Here is a 17,018-nt window from a genome sequence, read left to right as displayed (position 1 = left end):
AAATTTAATTTATTTTAAATTCAGTCTGTAACACAACAAAATGTGGAAAAAGTCAAGGGGTGTGAATACTTTTTGAAGGCACTGTAAGGCATTTATTTGAAGTCCTAGTTACACCTAACACAGTGGTCTGAAACTCCTGGTTTAGAGGCCACAGCAAGCCACATTATCAAAGTGATGTGTAATTCCTATTGGAATCCAGCCAGAATGAGGATATCCAACAACTGTAACTTTTAATCAACTGGGCCCGGATTCACAAAACACCACTTACGTAAAAACGTAAGAAGCTTCTTAAGGGAAAAAATAAGAAGTTCATAAGATAGTTCTTAAGTGCAATTCCTCAAAATGTTCTTAGGAATTCATAGTTGTCTTAGGAACTTTGTAAATATCTTAAGAACTTCGTAAATATCTTCTTATGTGGCATTGACATTAGTGATGTGCTTGAAATCAATAAATGAGCCTGTGTGACAGGGATGATAGGATTTGGGCCACTATAATAAAGTGTCGATATTTCCATTTTATTACATTTATTTATCTGCTTTATGGCTTGAGAATAAAAAAAAATTATTGGCTCGCGAACCCTTTATACACACACAAAAAAAGTTTTTTTCACACATCTTAGCCATCAGACTAGCTATATCAAAAACAAAATGGATAAATAAGTAAAGCGCAATAAAAACTTCAGCAAACAAGAGCTTGAAGTAATGGTGGAGGAAATAGCAGCCAGGAAAAGTTTGCTATTGGGGAGGATGGGCGAGAATGGCCAAGTCTGTCTTTGCCATTGGGGGTTTGGCAAGGGACAGTGACACAGTAAAAAATAAGTGTTCCGACATCAAGTCAACTGCTAAGAAGAAAGGAGCTGAGAGAAACAGAGAGTTGAATAAGACTGGAGGGGGGGGGGTATCGACCATTCATGTGGATCAGCTGTAGGAGAAGGGTTTGATAGGAGAGAACGCGGTAGAGGGACTGTGGACTCGGACTGCGCAACCAGTAAATTAGCTAGCTAGCGCGTAACAACATTAGCTAATTAGCCAACATAGCTAACGGCGTCAACGTTAGCTAAGTTAGCCAAGTTCTTCTTTGCAAATTGACAAGTTAACTCTAGCTATTTAACACTTCTAGAATATTGTAATATATTGTCAATTACTAGCTAGCTAGATAATGCACGTTTAATTTGTTTTCTTGCTGTATTTAAATGTCCGGTAGCCAACTGTGTCTGTGGTGCAAGAAAACATTAATGGTTACAAAAGTATCCAGTCGTGCGGCTAACGTTACACTTGTTACTTCTCTCATCATATCAAGCCTACAGTTCTTGAAACGTTGTTGTCATGGTGACATGATGTGCCTGACCTTCCAGAAATAACACTAGACCTCATCCATATGCCCCTGTGCTCAGATGTGGGAGACATAGATCATCATGATCATATGACAGAGGTAGTTGTTTGTTTGATTTCTAATTTCACAAGTGTATTATTCTTCTATAATAGGCCTACAACACATAATTTCCATAACAGATTCATTGTATTTTCTCAACAGATATCACTGAAGACAGAGAAGAGATGCGCCTGTCTCGGATCCTTATCCATCATGATACCCTAATGTACGAGCCAGTGCCACCCCGGACAAGGAGGCTTGGTGGTGTGGAGGAGATGGTGGCTGTCCAGAGGATGCTCCTGGGGTAGGTCACAGCCCTGCGCAGGGTGCAGGAGGAGCTGCTAAAGGTGGAAGGCGAGAGATTAGCCCCGGAGAAAAGGAAGCTAGCCCTGGAGAAGAAGTTTGCCATGGAGAAGCGAAAAAGACTTGAAGATTAATTACCTAAAATAAATCTGTTTCGATATCATACAAACCTTTTTGTCATGTGAATCTCCTCCTTATGAGGTCATTTCTTGTTTGTAGGCCATCACTGCATCAACCAGTGGCATTGTGGTCAGCGGCAACATCCTGATCAGGTACAGCTAGTGGAATGTGAGGTGTATTGGGATGTGGCATCCTGTTTTGTATGCAGATGTAGTGCAAGATACATGCTGAGGTTATGATCTTGCATGTTTTTTCTGGTCTGTATGAAATAACGCCCCCAGAGCGGTCAATGCATCTGTATCTGGATTGTAGGAATCCAATAGATCTCTCTACTAAACTCCTCATTTTCATCTGAGCATGGTTGTAGTTATCTTCTGCATTGTTGTTAGTGTGTAGGATTGGTGTCTTGAGCCACGTTTTTTGTCCATACCCACTATCTTCCTTTCCAGGTTGGTGCCCCCCCTTGGGTTCGTGCCGTGGGGGAGATCTTCGTGGGCTATACTCGGCCTTGTCTCAGGATAGTAAGTTGGTGGTTGAAGATATCCCTCTAGTGGTGTGGGGGCTGTGCTTTGGCAAAGTGGGTGGGGTTATATCCTGCCTGCTTGGCCCTATCCGGGGGTATCATTGGACGGGGCCACAGTGTCTCCCGACCCCTCCTGTCTCAGCCTTCAGTATTTATGCTGCAATAGTTTATGTGTCGGGGGGCTAGGGTCAGTCTGTTATATCTGGAGTATTTCTCTTGTCTTATCCGGTGTCCTGTGTGAATTTAAGTATGCTCTCTCTAATTCTCTTTCTCTCTTTAACTCTCTCTCTCTTTCTTTCATTCTTTCTTTCTCTCTGAGGTCCTGAGCCCTAGGACCTACAGTGGGGAGAACAAGTATTTGATACACTGCCGATTTTGCAGGTTTTCCTACTTACAAAGCATGTAGAGGTCTGTCATTTTTATCATAGGTACACTTCAACTGTGAGAGACGGAATCTAAAACAAAAATCCAGAAAATCACATTGTATGATTTTTAAATAATTAATTTGCATTTTATTGCATGACATAAGTATTTGATCACCTACCAACCAGTAAGAATTCCGGCTCTCACAGACCTGTTAGTTTTTCTTTAAGAAGCCCTCCTGTTCTCCACTCATTACCTGTATTAACTGCACCTGTTTGAACTCGTTACCTGTATAAAAGACACCTGTCCACACACTCAATCAAACAGATTCCAACCTCTCCACAATGGCCAAGACCAGAGAGCTGTGTAAGGACATCAGGGATAAAATTGTAGACCTGCACAAGGCTGGGATGGGCTACAGGACAATAGGCAAGCAGCTTGGTGAGAAGGAAACAACTGTTGGCGCAATTATTAGAAAATGGAAGAAGTTCAAGATGACGGTCAATCACCCTCGGTCTGGGGCTCCATGCAAGATTTCACCTCGTGGGGCATCAATGATCATGAGGAAGGTGAGGGATCAGCCCAGAACTACACGGCAGGACCTGGTCAATGACCTGAAGAGAGCTGGGACCACAGTCTCAAAGAAAACCATTAGTAACACACTACGCCGTCATGGATTAAAATCCTGCAGCGCACGCAAGGTCCCCCTGCTTAAGCCAGTGCATGTCCAGGCCCGTCTGAAGTTTGCCAATGACCATCTGGATGATCCAGAGGAGGAATGGGAGAAGGTCATGTGGTCTGATGAGACAAAAATAGAGCTTTTTGGTCTAACTCCACTCGCCGTGTTTGGAGGAAGAAGAAGTATGAGTACAACCCCAAGAACACCATCCCAACCGTGAAGCATGGAGGTGGAAACATCATTCTTTGGGGATGCTTTTCTGCAAAGGGGACAGGACGACTGCACCGTATTGAGGGGAGGATGGATGGGGCCATGTATCGCGAGATCTTGGCCAACAACCTCCTTCCCTCAGTAAGAGCATTGAAGATGGGTCGTGGCTGGGTCTTCCAGCATGACAACGACACGAAGCACACAGCCATGGCAACTAAGGAGTGGCTCCGTAAGAAGCATCTCAAGGTCCTGGAGTGGCCTAGCCAGTCTCCAGACCTGAACCCAATAGAAAATCTTTGGAGGGAGCTGAAAGTCCGTATTGCCCAGCGACAGCCCCGAAACCTGAAGGATCTGGAGAAGATCTGTAGGGAGGAGTGGGCCAAAATCCCTGCTGCAGTGTGTGCAAACCTAGTCAAGAACTACAGGAAACGTATGATCTCTGTAATTGCAAACAAAGGTTTCTGTACCAAATATTAAGTTCTGCTTTTCTGATGTATCAAATACTTATGTCATGCAATAAAATGCAAATTAATTACTTAAAAATCATACAATGTGATTTTCTGGATTTTTGTTTTAGATTCCGTCTCTCATAGTTGAAGTGTACCTATGATAAACATTACAGACCTCTACATGCTTTGTAAGTAGGAAAACCTGCAAAATCGGCAGTGTATCAAATACTTGTTCTCCCCACTGTACCTGGCCTGATGACTCCTTGCTGTCCCCAGTCCACCTGGTCGTGCTGCTGCTCCAGTTTCAACTGTTCTGCCTGCGGCTATGGAACCCTGATCTGTTCACCGGATGTGCTACCTTGTCCCAGACCTGCTGTTTTCAACTCTCTAGAGACAGCAAGAGCGGTAGAGATACTCTGAATGATCGGCTATGAAAAGCCAACTGACATTTACTCCTGAGGTGCTGACCTGTTGCACCCTCTACAACCACTGTGATTATTATTATTTGACCCTGATGGTCATCTATGAACATTTTAACATCTTGGCCATGTTCTGTTATAATCTCCACCCGGCACAACCAGAAGAGGACTGGCCACCCCCATAGCCTGGTTCCTCTCTAGGTTTCTTCCTAGGTTCCGGCCTTTCTAGGAAGTTGTTCCTAGCCACTGTACTTCTACACCTGCATTGCTTGCTGTTTGGAGTTTTAGGCTGGGTTTCTGTACAGCACTTTGTGACATCAGCTGATCTAAGAGGGGCTTAATAAATACATTTGATTGATTGATTGATTGATCACCTGAAACCCCAAACATACCAAGTAGTAAATTGATATCATAAGAAGCAACACTATTTTAAGTGTGCTGTGGACCACAAAACAATTACACAGGTAACAGGTAAAGGAAAGAAAGGGTTAGTGATTTCTGATTTCTTCACCTAATAGCCAGCCATTTGGGGGCTCCCGAGTGGCGCAGCGGTCTAAGGCACTGCATCTCAGTGCAGGAGGCATTACTACAGACACCCTGGTTTGATTCCAGGCTGTATCACAACTGGCTGTGATTGGGAGTCCCAAAGGACGGCGCACAATTGGCCCAGGATCATCTGAGTTTGGCCTGTGTTGTCACGATCGTTATAAGGAGTGGACCAAGATGCAGCGTGGTATGTTTCCATCCTTTTATTTGGAAGAGAAACTTAAAGAAACAAAAACAATAAAGCTAACAAATAAAACGTGACGCTCAGAGTAGTGCTCACAGGCAACTATACCTAGACAAGATCCCACAAAGCACAATGGGGAAATGGCTACCTAAATATGATCCCCAATCAGAGACAACGATAAACAGCTGCCTCTGATTGGGAACCTTACCAGGCCAATATAGATATATAATTTTCCTAGATAACGCACCCTTAATCACACCCCGACCTAACCAACATAGAGAATAAACAGCTCTCTATGGTCAGGGCGTGACAGTCCCTGATGATCTTCTTGGGTTTCCAGAGACACCTGGTGTAGTAGGTGTCCGGCAGAGCAGGGAGTTTTCAACCAATGGTGCGTTCGACTGCACATATCACCCTCTGAAGCTCCATGCGGCAGTGGAGTTGCCGTACCAGGCTGTGATGCAACCCGACAGTATGCTCTCGATGGTGCTCCTACAGGACACTGTGAGGGCCCTCGGGGACAGGCCGACTTTCTTCAGCATCCTGAGGTTGAAGTCGCTGTCATGCCTTCTTCACCACGGTGTATGTGTGGTTAGACAATTTCAGCTTCTCTGAGCTGTGTACACCAAGGAATTTCAAGTTATTGACCGTCTCCATGGCGGCACCGTTGATGAGGATGGGGGCGTGTCCAGCCTGGTTCCTCCTGAAGTCCATAATCAGCTCATTTGTTTTGCTAACATTGAGGGAGAGGTTGTTTACCTGGAACCATGCCGTCAGAGTGCCTACCTCTTCCCTGTAGGCTGCCTCGTTGCTGTTGGTAATCAGGCCTACCACTGTTGTGTCGACAGCAAACTTTATGATGGAGTTGGAACTGTGTGAGGTCACGCAGTCGTGGGTATACAGGGAATACAGGAGGGGACTGAGGACGCACTCTTGTGGGGTTCCTGGTAATGTTGCCTACCTTCACCAACTAGGGGTGGCCTGTTAGGAAGTCCAGGACCCAGTGGCATAGGGAGGAGTTCAGCATCACCACCCTGGACGGTTCCGACCTAGAATATGTGGACATCTATAAATACCTAGGTGTCTGGCTAGACTGTAAACTCTCCTTCCAGACTCATATTAAACATCTCCAATCCAAAATCAAATCAAGAATCGGCTTTCTATTTCGCAACAAAGCCTCCTTCACTCACGCTGCCAAACGTACCCTAGTAAAACTGACTATCCTACCGATCCTCGACTTCGGCGACGTCATCTACAAAATAGCTTCCAATACTCTACTCAGCAAACTAGATGCAGTTTATCATAGTGCCATCTGATTTGTTACTAAAACACCTTATACCACCCACCACTGCGACCTGTATGCTCTAGTCGGCTGGCCCTCGCTACATATTCGTCGCCAGACCCACTGGCTCCAGGTCATCTATAAGTCCATGCTAGGTAAAGCTCCGCCTTATCTCAGTTCACTGGTCACGATAACAACACCCACCCGTAGCACGCGCTCCAGCAGGTATATCTCACTGATCATCCCAAAAGCCAACACCTCATTTGGCTGCCTTTCCTTGCAGTTCTCTGCTGCCTGTGACTGGAACGAATTGCAAAAATCGCTGAAGTTGGAGACTTTTATTTCCCTCACCAACTTTAAACATCTGCTATCTGAGCAGCTAACCGATCGCTGCAGCTGTACATAGTCCATTTGTAAACAGCCCACCCAATTTACCTACCTCACCCCGTTACAGTTTTTATTTATTTACTTTTCTGCTCTTTTGCACACCAGTATCTCTACTTGCACATGATCATCTGATGATTTATCACTCCAGTGTTAATCTGCTAAATTGTAATTATTCGCTCCTATGACCTATTTATTGCCTACCTCCTCATGCATTTTGCACACAGTGTATATAGACTAATTTTTTCCCCTACTGTGTTATTGACTTGTTTATCGTTTACTCCATGTGTAACTCTGTGTTGTTGTCTGTTCACACTGCTATGCTTTATCTTGGTCAGGTCGCAGTTGTAAATGAGAACTTGTTCTCAACTAGCCTACCTGGTTAAATAAAGGTGAAATAAAAAAAATAAAAAAATAAAAATGTGGTCGAATCATGAGAAAAAGGTGTTTAGCTCCTCTAGTAGGGTGGCGTTGGTGACCGCGATGTGGCTGGCTTTCTTTTTATAATCCGTGATCGTTAGGAGCCCCTACCACATACACCTTGTGTCCGACCCGCTGAATTGCTCCTCCACTTTGTCCCTATACTTGTGTTTTGCTATGTTGATCAATCTGCGTAGGTCGTATTTGTACTGTTTAAGTGTTGTTACCATGTTGTCTTGTCCTGTGTTGCTGCCAAGCTGCTGTTGTTTTAGGTCTCTCTTTTTGTAGTGTTGTGGTGTCTCTCTTGTCGTGAAGTGTGTTTTGTCCTATATTTTTATTTTTTATTTTTAATCCCTGTAACGGATTTCCTCTTCCTCTTCATCTGAAGAGGAAGAGCAGGGATTGAACCAAAACGCAGCGTTGTAACGTGACATATTTATTAAACAAAACTGAAAACACGACGAACACTTGAATAATTACAAAACAACAAACGACGTAGACTGACCTGAACGTAAGAACTTACATGTAACACGAAGAACGCACGAACAGGAAAAACAGATTACACAAAAACCGAACGAACAAACAAACCGAAACAGTCCCGTGTGGCGCAACATACACAGACACAGGAGACAACCACCCACAAACAAACAATGTGACACCACCTACCTTAATATGATTCTCAATCAGAGGAGATGAAAACCACCTGCCTCTAATTGAGAACCATATCAGGTACCCATTAAACCAACATAGAAACACAACACATAGACTACCCACCCAAACTCACGCCCTGACCGTCAAACACATACAAAATAACAGAAAACCGGTCAGGAACGTGACAATCCCTGTCACAGCAGGAGGCCTTTAACTTTTTGGTTGGCCGTCATTGTAAATAAGAATTTGTTCTTAACTGACTTGCCTAATTAAATACAAAATAAAAATAAAACTATTGTCCCCAGTCACCTTGCCCTGTTTATAAGCAGCATCTCTCTCTTTCAGGTTTCCTACAAGGCTGTTATCAATCCAAGTTTATTGATTCGGGAATGTTTGAAAGACACTATCAGTATCACGTCATCTATGCATTTTTTTATGAATCCGGTAACTGAGTCGGCGTATTCACAGATTTTATCTCCAGAGGCGACCCGGAACATATTCCAGTCCACGTGATCAAAATAGTCTTGGAGCGTGATTTCTGATTGGTCGGACCAATGCTGTACAACCCTGACCAACGGAACTTTCCTCTTGAGTTTTTGTTTGTAGGCGGGGAGAAGCAAGATGGAGACATGGTCAGATTTGCCTGAAAGGAGGACGGGAGAGGGCCTTATACCCATGTCGAAAAGGCATGTAGCAGTAGTCAAGTGTAGAATTTCCACGAGTTAGACAGTCCATATGTTGGTAATAATTTGGAAGCGAGGTTCTAAAATTGCTTTTGTTAAAGTCCCCCGCAACAATGAACGCTGCCTCACCGGAATGCAGTCTCCAAATTGTTCAGTGTCCAATGAAGATCTTAGAGAGCATTTTTGGTGTTAGTTTGATCCTGGATGTAGACAGCCATGGCAATAATCCCTGAGAACTCTCTAGGAAGGTTTAAAGGGCGACATTTGATGACCATGTATTCCAAGTCGGGGGATCAGATGCTCAAATCAAATCAAAGTTTATTTGTCACGTGTGCCGAATACAACAGGTGTAGACCTTACAGTGAAATGCTTACTTACAGGTTCTAACCAATGGTGCGGGAAAGAAAGGTATGTGTGTGTGTGTGTGTAGGTAGGTAAAGAAATAAAACAACAGTAAAACGACATTTGAAAAAAGAGTAGCAAGGCTATATACAGACACCTGTTAGTCAGGCTTATTGAGGTAGTATGTACATGTAGGTATCGTTAAAGTGACTATGCATATATGATGAACAGAGAGTGGCAGAAGCGTAAAAAGAGGGGTTGGCGGGTGGTGGGACACAATGCAGATAGCCCGGTTAGCCAATGTGCGGGAGCACTGGTTGGTAAGGCCATTTAGGTAGTATGTACATGAATGTATAGTTAAAGTGACTATGCATATAAGATAAACAGAGAGTAGCAGCAGCGTAAAAGAGGGGTTGGGGGGGGGCACACAATGCAAATAGTCCGGGTAACCATTTGGTTACCTGTTCAGGAGTCTTATGGCTTGGGGGTAAAAACTGTTGAGAAGCCTTTTTGTCCTAGACTTGGCACTCCAGTACCGCTAGCCATGCGGTAGTAGAGAGAACAGTCTATGGCTGGGGTGGCTGGGGTCTTTGACAATTTTTAGGGCCTTCCTCTGACACTGCCTGGTGTAGAGGTCCTGGATGGCAGGCAGCTTTGCCCCAGTGATGTACTGGGCCGTACGCACTACCCTCTGAAGTTCCTTGCAGTCGGAGGCCGAGCAATTGCCGTACCAGGCAGTGATGCAACCGGTCAGGATACTCTCGATGTTGAGGCTGGAGAACCTTTTGAGGATCTCAGGACCCATGCCAAATCTTTTTCGTTTCCTGAGGGGGAATAGGCTTTGTCGTGCACTCTTCGCGACTGTCTTGGTGTGTTTGGACCAATCTAATTTGTTGTTGATGTGGACACCAAGGAATTTGAAGCTCTCAACCTGCTCCACTACAGCCCCGTCGATGAGAATGGGGACGTGCTCGGTGCTCCTTTTTCTGTAGTCCACAATCATCTCCTTAGTCTTGGTTACGTTGAGGGATAGGTTGTTATTCTGGCACTACCCGGCCAGGTCTCTGACTGTAACGGCTGTCTTCGGGTGAAAGAGAGGAGGACCAAAATGCAGCGTGATGATAATCCATATTTTAATAGGCTACTTAAACAACGAACAAAAACAACAAACTGACAGAAAGAACCGAAGACGCTACAGTCCCGAACTAGTGAACACAGAACAGATGAACAGGAACAATCACCCACAAAACACACTACAAAACAGGCTACCTAAATATGGTTCCCAATCAGAGACAATGACTAACACCTTCCTCTGATTGAGAACCATATCAGGCCAAACAAGAAACCCCACATAGAAACAGACAACATAGATCATACCCACCCAACTCACGTCCTGACCAACTAAATAAAGACTAAACAATGGAAAATAAGGTCAGAAACGTGACACTGACCTCCTCCCTATAGGCTGTCTCGTCGTTGTCGGTGATCAGGCCTACCACTGTTGTGTCGTCAGCAAACTTAATGATGGTGTTGGAGTCGTGCCTGGCCATGCAGTCGTGGGTGAACAGGAAGTACAGGAGGGGACTGAGCACACACCCCTGAGGGAGCTCCAGTGTTGAGAATCAGCATGGCAAATGTGTTGTTACCTACCCTAACCACCTGGGGGCGGCCTGTCAGGAAGTCCAGGATCCAGTTGCAGAGGGAGGTGTTTAGTCCCAGGATCCTTAGCTTGGTGATGAGCTTTGAGGGTACTATGGTGTTGAACTCTGAGCTGTAGTCATTGAACAGAATTCTCACATAGGTGTTCCTTTTGTCCAGGTGGGAAAGGGCAGTGTGGAGTGCAATAGAGATTGCATCATCTGTGGATCTGTTTGGGTGGTATGCAAATTGGAATGGTTCTAGGGTTTCTGGGATAATGGTGTTGATGTGAGCCATTACCAGCCTTTCAAAGCACTTCATGGCTACGGACGTGAGTGCTACGGGTCTGTAGTCATTTAGGCAGGTTGCCTTTGTGTTCTTGGGCACAGGGACTATGGTGGTCTGCTTGAAGCATGTTGGTATTACAGACTCAATCAGGGACATGTTGAAAATGTCAGTGAAGACACCTGCCAGTTGGTCAGCACATGCCCGGAGCACACGTCCTGCTAATCTGTCTGGTCCCGCAGCCTTGTGTATGTTGACCTGTTTAAAGGTCTTACTCACGTCGGCTACGGAGAGCGTGATCACACAGTCGTCCGGAACAGCTGATGCTCTCATGCATGCCTCAGTGTTGCTTGCCTCGAAGCGAGCATAGAAGTGATTTAGCTCGTCTGGTAGGCTCGTGTCACTGGGCAGCTCGCGGCTGTGCTTCCCTATGTAGTCTGTAATTGTTTGCAAGCCCTGCCATATCCGACGAGCGTCGGAGCCGGTGTAGTATGATTCAATCTTAGCCCTGTATTGACGCTTTGCCTGTTTGATGGTTCGTCGCAGGGCATAGCGGGATTTCTTGTAAGCTTCCGGGTTAGAGACCCGCACCTTGAAAGCGGTAGCTCTAGCCTTTAGCTCAGTGCGAATGTTGCCTGTAATCCATGGCTTCTGGTTGGGGTGTGTACGTACAGTCACTGTGGGGACGACGTCCTCAATGCACTTATTGATAAAGCCAGTGACTGATGTGGTGTATTCCTCAATGTCATCGGAAGAACCCCGGAACATGTTCCAGTCTGTGATAGCAAAGCAGTCCTGTAGTTTAGCATCTGCTTCATCTGACCATTTTTTTATAGACCGAGTCACTGGTGCTTCCTGCTTTAATTTTAGCTTATAAGCAGGAATCAGGAGGATAGAGTTGAGGTCAGATTTACCAAATGGAGGGCGAGGGAGAGCTTTGTACGCGTCTCTGTGTGTGGAGTACAGGTGATCTAGAATTTTTTTCCCTCTGGTTGCACATTTAAAGTTGATAGAGATAGTTGATAGAGATTTGGTAGAACTGATTTAAATTTCCCTGCATTAAAGTCTCCGGCCACTAGGAGCGCCGCCTCTGGGTGAGTGGTTTCCTGTTTGCTTATTTCCTTATACAGCTGAATGAGTGCGGTCTTAGTGCCAGCATCTGTCTGTGGTGGTAAATAAACAGCCACGAAAATTATAGCTGAGAACTCTCTAGGCAAGTAGTGTGGCCTGCAGTTTATCACAATATACTCTACTTCAGGTGAGCAAAATCTAGAGACTTCCTTAGATTTTGTGCACCAGCTGTTGTTTACAAATATGCACAGACCGCCACCCCTCGTCTTACCGGAGTGTGCTGTTCTATCCTGCCGGTGCAGCGTGTATCCCGCTAGCTGAATATCCATGTCGTCATTCAGCCACGATTCCGTGAAGCATAGGATATTACATTTTTTGATGTCCTGTTGGTAGGATATTCGTGATCGTACCTCGTCTAGTTTACTGTCCAATGATTGCACGTTGGCGAGTAATATTGACGGTAACGGCAGCTTTCCTAGTTGTCTTCTGCGGGTCCGGACGAGGCATCCGGCTCTTCGTCCTCTGCGTCTCTTCCTCTTGCGAATAATTGGGACGTCTGCCCTGTGGGGTGTTTGGAGAATATCGTGTATCGAGAATATCGAGTCCTGCTTGTTGTTGTTGTTGAAGACATCTTTGTCTAATCCGAGGTGAATGATCGCTGTCCTGATATCCAGAAGCTCTTTTCGTCCGTAAGAGACGGTTGCAGAAACATTATGTACAAAATAATTTACAAATATCGCGAAAAAAACACATAATAGCACAATTGGTTAGGAGACCGTAAAACGGTGACCATTTCCTCCGGCGCCATTTTCGTAAATTCCTGTACGTTTCCTCCATCGGATTATGTGTTGTTGGTCATAAAGCATAGCCCACCACCTTTGCTCTTGCCAGGGAGAGCCCGCTTCATATCCACTTCAAAAAATGTAAAACCTGGAGGAAAGCCAAGTCTCAGAAAAACAGAATATGTTGCAGGATTTGATGTCCCTTTGGAAGGAGATCCTCGCTCTGAGTTCGTCAAGTTTGTTCATTAATGATTAAACATTGGTTAGTAGTATGCTCGATAATGGAAGACGGGTCGCCCGGAGTCTTAAACTCACTAAGACCCCCGCCACAGCTGCCTCTCGATCATTGTCTTTCCTTCCTACTCTATGGTACTCCTGGCTAAATTCCCAATCTGGCCCTCAACCATCACGGTCACCTAATAATCCCCAGTTTACAATTGGCTCATTCATCCCCCTCCTCTCCCCTGTAACTATTCCCCAGGTCGTTGCTGCAAATGAGAACGTGTTCTCAGTCAACTTACCTGGTAAAATAACGGTAAAATAAAAAAATAAAAAAATAGGACTCCCAAGCAGTTCTGCATCTCGTCGAAGAAGCTAGTCCATTGTTTTGTCGTCTCAGGGAATTTGTGACCGATTCAGGACACTAGGCGTATGTCGCAAGTCACGACTTCACAGGATAGCCGTTTAAATGTGATTTTTTTTTGTTGCCAGAAATGCCTTCTTGAACTTGTGAACTTGCATGAGCCTTATATTGTATGCCATCTGTAAATACAAATAATATTGTTAAATTACGAGCCTAGTTGGTTTAGCCACAGAAAAAGTCAGCAACCTTCCCGCTAGCCATGATTGGCTGAGATAATGAGTGGGCTGGACATGCGGAGAGATGAGTTTGTTGTGATGGACTACTTTCTGGAGGACGATCGTGCCATGCTGAATCTCTCTGAAAATGAATCAGTCTGCCGTGAAGCTTTCATCCATGTATACGGGTAAAAATCTAACATTGAACCTGTTTGGTTAACTTTATCTAGCTATGACAATCGGTTTGTATTGCTAGTTAAAGCTTGCTGTTAGCTAGCCAGCAGGAGTTCGATGGCTGGCTTGCTAACGTTACTCTATGGATTGGGATTATAGTACATTTTTTAGCTAGCTAGCTAACGTTAACGTTACATGTCTAAACAAAAGACCCCAAGTTAAAGCTTGCTGTTAGCTAGCTAACGTTAGCGAAGGTTAGATGGCTGGCTTGCTAGCTAACATTGTTCCTGTTTAGTTAACTTTAGCTTGCTATGACAATCAGTGTGTATTGCTAGCTAAAGCTTGCTGTTAGCTAGCCAGCTGGAGTTTGATGGCTGGCTTGCTAACGTTACTCTATGGTTTGAGATTTTAGTACATTTTTTAGCTAGCAAGCTAGCTAACATTTAATGTTACATGTCTAAACAAAAAACACCAAGTTAAAGCTTGCTGTTAGCTAGCTAACGTTAGCGAAGGTTAGATGGCTGGCTTGCTAACGTTACTGTGTGGATTGGGATTTTAATTCATTTTTTAGCTAGCTAGCTAACGTTAATGTTACATGTCTGAATAAAAGACCAAGTTAAAGCTTGCTGTTAGCCAGCTAACGTTAGCGGAGATAGCTGGCTTGCTCGCTAACATTGAACCTGTTTGTCATAGCTAGCTAAAGTTAACCAATCGTTTGTATTGCTAGTTAAATCTTGCTGTTAGCTAGCCAGCTGGAATTCGATGGCTGGCTTGCTAACGTTACTCTATGGATTGGGATTTTAATTAATTTTTTAGCTAGCTAGCTAACGTTAATGTTACATATCTAAACAAAAGACACCAAGTTAAAGCTTTCTGTTAGCTAGGTAACATTAGCGGAGATTAGATGGCTGGCTTGCTAGCTAACATTGAACCTGTTTAGTTAACTTTACCTAGCTATGACAATCGGATTGCATTGCTAGTTAAAGCTTGCTGTTAGCTAGTCAGCTGGAGTTCGATGGCTGGCTTCCTAACGTTACTCTATGGATTGGGATTTTAGTAATTTTTTTAGCTAGCTAGCTAACGTTAACGTTACATGTCTAAACAACAGACCATAGATAGATAGATATACACTCCAAAAAATATATATATATAAAAAATATATATTTTTGGGAGGCATACCTTTAACTGAGCGGTGTAAAGACAGATTGACAGGGGTGAGATAATTAATTGTAATTTATCTTAATGTTCTTTTGTTGTTTGCAGGTGCACTATCCTTCTGACCATATGCAGCCAGGTCCCATCTACTTTTTAACTCCTCGCAAGTGTGGCTTGTTTGGTTTCTGCTGTGAAAGAATACCATAACAATTCAACTACTTGATTGATGAAGGCATGTCATCCAGCAAAGGCAGCAGTGCAGTCATCAACTACATGCACCATTTCTTCACCAACTATGGAGTTGGGGAAACATGTGTGGATCTGAATTATGATAACTGCAGTGGCCAAAACAATAACAAGTTTGTGCGGACCCTGCACAAGCTCCATCACAGTCTGGACCTTCACTTCCTGATCACAGGCCACACCAAATTTGCCCTCAACTGGTGCTTTGGCCTCATAAAGCAGCGCTTCAGAAAGACCAGAGTGAACACTTTGTCTGAGATTGCTGGTGTTTTGAAGGACAGCACTGTGACAGGGGTCAACATCCCACAGCTGGTTGGACTGGAGGATGGTACGGTGCTGATGTAACGGTGCTGATGGAACGGTGCTGATGGAACGGTGCTGATGGAACGGTGCTGATGGAACGGTGCTGATGGAACGGTGCTGATGGAACGGTGCTGATGGAACGGTGCTGATGGAACGCTATGGCTGGCAACAACACCTGACTCCGTACTTCAGGCCGCTGCCACAGATCAAGCTGTACCAGCACTTCAGGTGAATATCATTTTCATTGCATTGTATGGGGTTACTCTTCTTATCTAAACTTGGGAGGTGAATTGATGTTGTGCAAGGTTGTAATGTCTTCAACCTTTTTTCTTTGTTATTTCCTGTTTTACAGCTTCGATGCACTGGAGCAGGGTGTTGTTGTTGCCAAGGAGTGTTCGGAATCAGTCAGGACCAGGTTTCAGCTGCTGCGCAACGCTTACATCCTTCCTCCCATAAATGGTCTGCCTGTACAAGCACCACCTGGACACAGCTAGACAAACGTATCTTTTTGAGAGGGTCAGGGAGTTTTGCGACAAAGAGGCTATGGACATCACATGCCCTGCACCAAAGTCAAGGGCAGGACAGAAACAGGCTTTCCAAATATAGATTCCCTTCTTCATGCGTAGTTCGGACGGACCAGTCATCAGCACTATCTGCAGTGCCTCTATTCAAATGACTCTCTCCTAACACACACGCCATACGTTGCTGCTACAAAAAAGAAATATCCTGCTGCTCAGACACTTTACCCCTGATTGTATGCATACAACTACCTCGTTTATCACTATCGTTATTGATATTGTTCGTGTACATACTGTATATTATTTTATTTATATTGACACTATCTATTCTGATATTGCTACTATGCAAGTTACCATTTGGCTGTACCGTTACACCTTCTGTAGAGACCCATCCACTTAGCAAGACTTAGCAAAATATTGATATATAAAATTTATATTGATATGTGTGGTCGTAATATAGTTTGGGACATAGCACACAGACTCACTAAACACAAATGCTTCGTTTGTAAATTATGTCTGAGTGTTGGAGCGTGCCCCTGGCTATCTGTCAATAAAAGAAAATTGTGCCATCCGGTTTAAAAAATTAGAAATGATTTATACTTTTACTTTTGATAGTTCAGTACATTTAAGCAATTCCATATACTTTTACTTTTGATACTTAAGTACATTTTAGCAATTCCATTTTCTTTGATACTTAAGTATTTTTTTAAACCAAATACTTTTAGACTTTTACTCAAGTAGTATTTTACTCGGTGACTTTTACTTTTACTTCAGTCATTTTCTATTAAGGTATCTTTACATCCGGACACTTTCTGTTTACCTGGAATGTTTCCTTATTGTAGGCTACTACCACTTTTTGTCTTCATCTTTACTACACTACTCACTGGTTAGCACGTGACCTCACATGTGAATCCTTAAAGAGATGGGTGGGGCTGGCTTAAGAGGGTGTGAACAATGCTGAATGGGTGTAGACAAAGGAGCGTTCTCCAGTAGGTACCAAAACATTTAAAGGCCCTTTTCTAAAAAGTGAGTTTACAAGTGTATCAACTTTCAAAGCAGAATTACTTTCCCATTGTTCCTCAAAAATACAGTGTATGATATACCATTTTGTAGCTCTGAGTC

At 44.0% G+C, this 17,018-nt stretch overlaps 1 long non-coding RNA gene across 1 annotated transcript; it reads left to right on the top strand.

The window, feature by feature from the left end:
• Positions 1-13,574: 13,574 nt before the first annotated feature.
• LOC139571218 (uncharacterized) lies at positions 13,575-16,465 on the top strand. The gene is made up of 3 exons (XR_011674256.1): positions 13,575-13,691; positions 14,941-15,606; positions 15,731-16,465. It is a non-coding gene; the product is annotated as an uncharacterized lncRNA (long non-coding RNA).
• The last annotated feature ends 553 nt before the right edge of the window (positions 16,466-17,018 follow it).

This window comes from Salvelinus alpinus, chromosome 3 (genome assembly GCF_045679555.1).
Source record: "Salvelinus alpinus chromosome 3, SLU_Salpinus.1, whole genome shotgun sequence".
NCBI classification, from domain to species: Eukaryota; Metazoa; Chordata; class Actinopteri; order Salmoniformes; family Salmonidae; genus Salvelinus; species Salvelinus alpinus.
The sequence above is the reverse complement of the archived record's forward strand: the minus strand, read 5'-3'. Positions and strand labels throughout refer to the sequence as shown.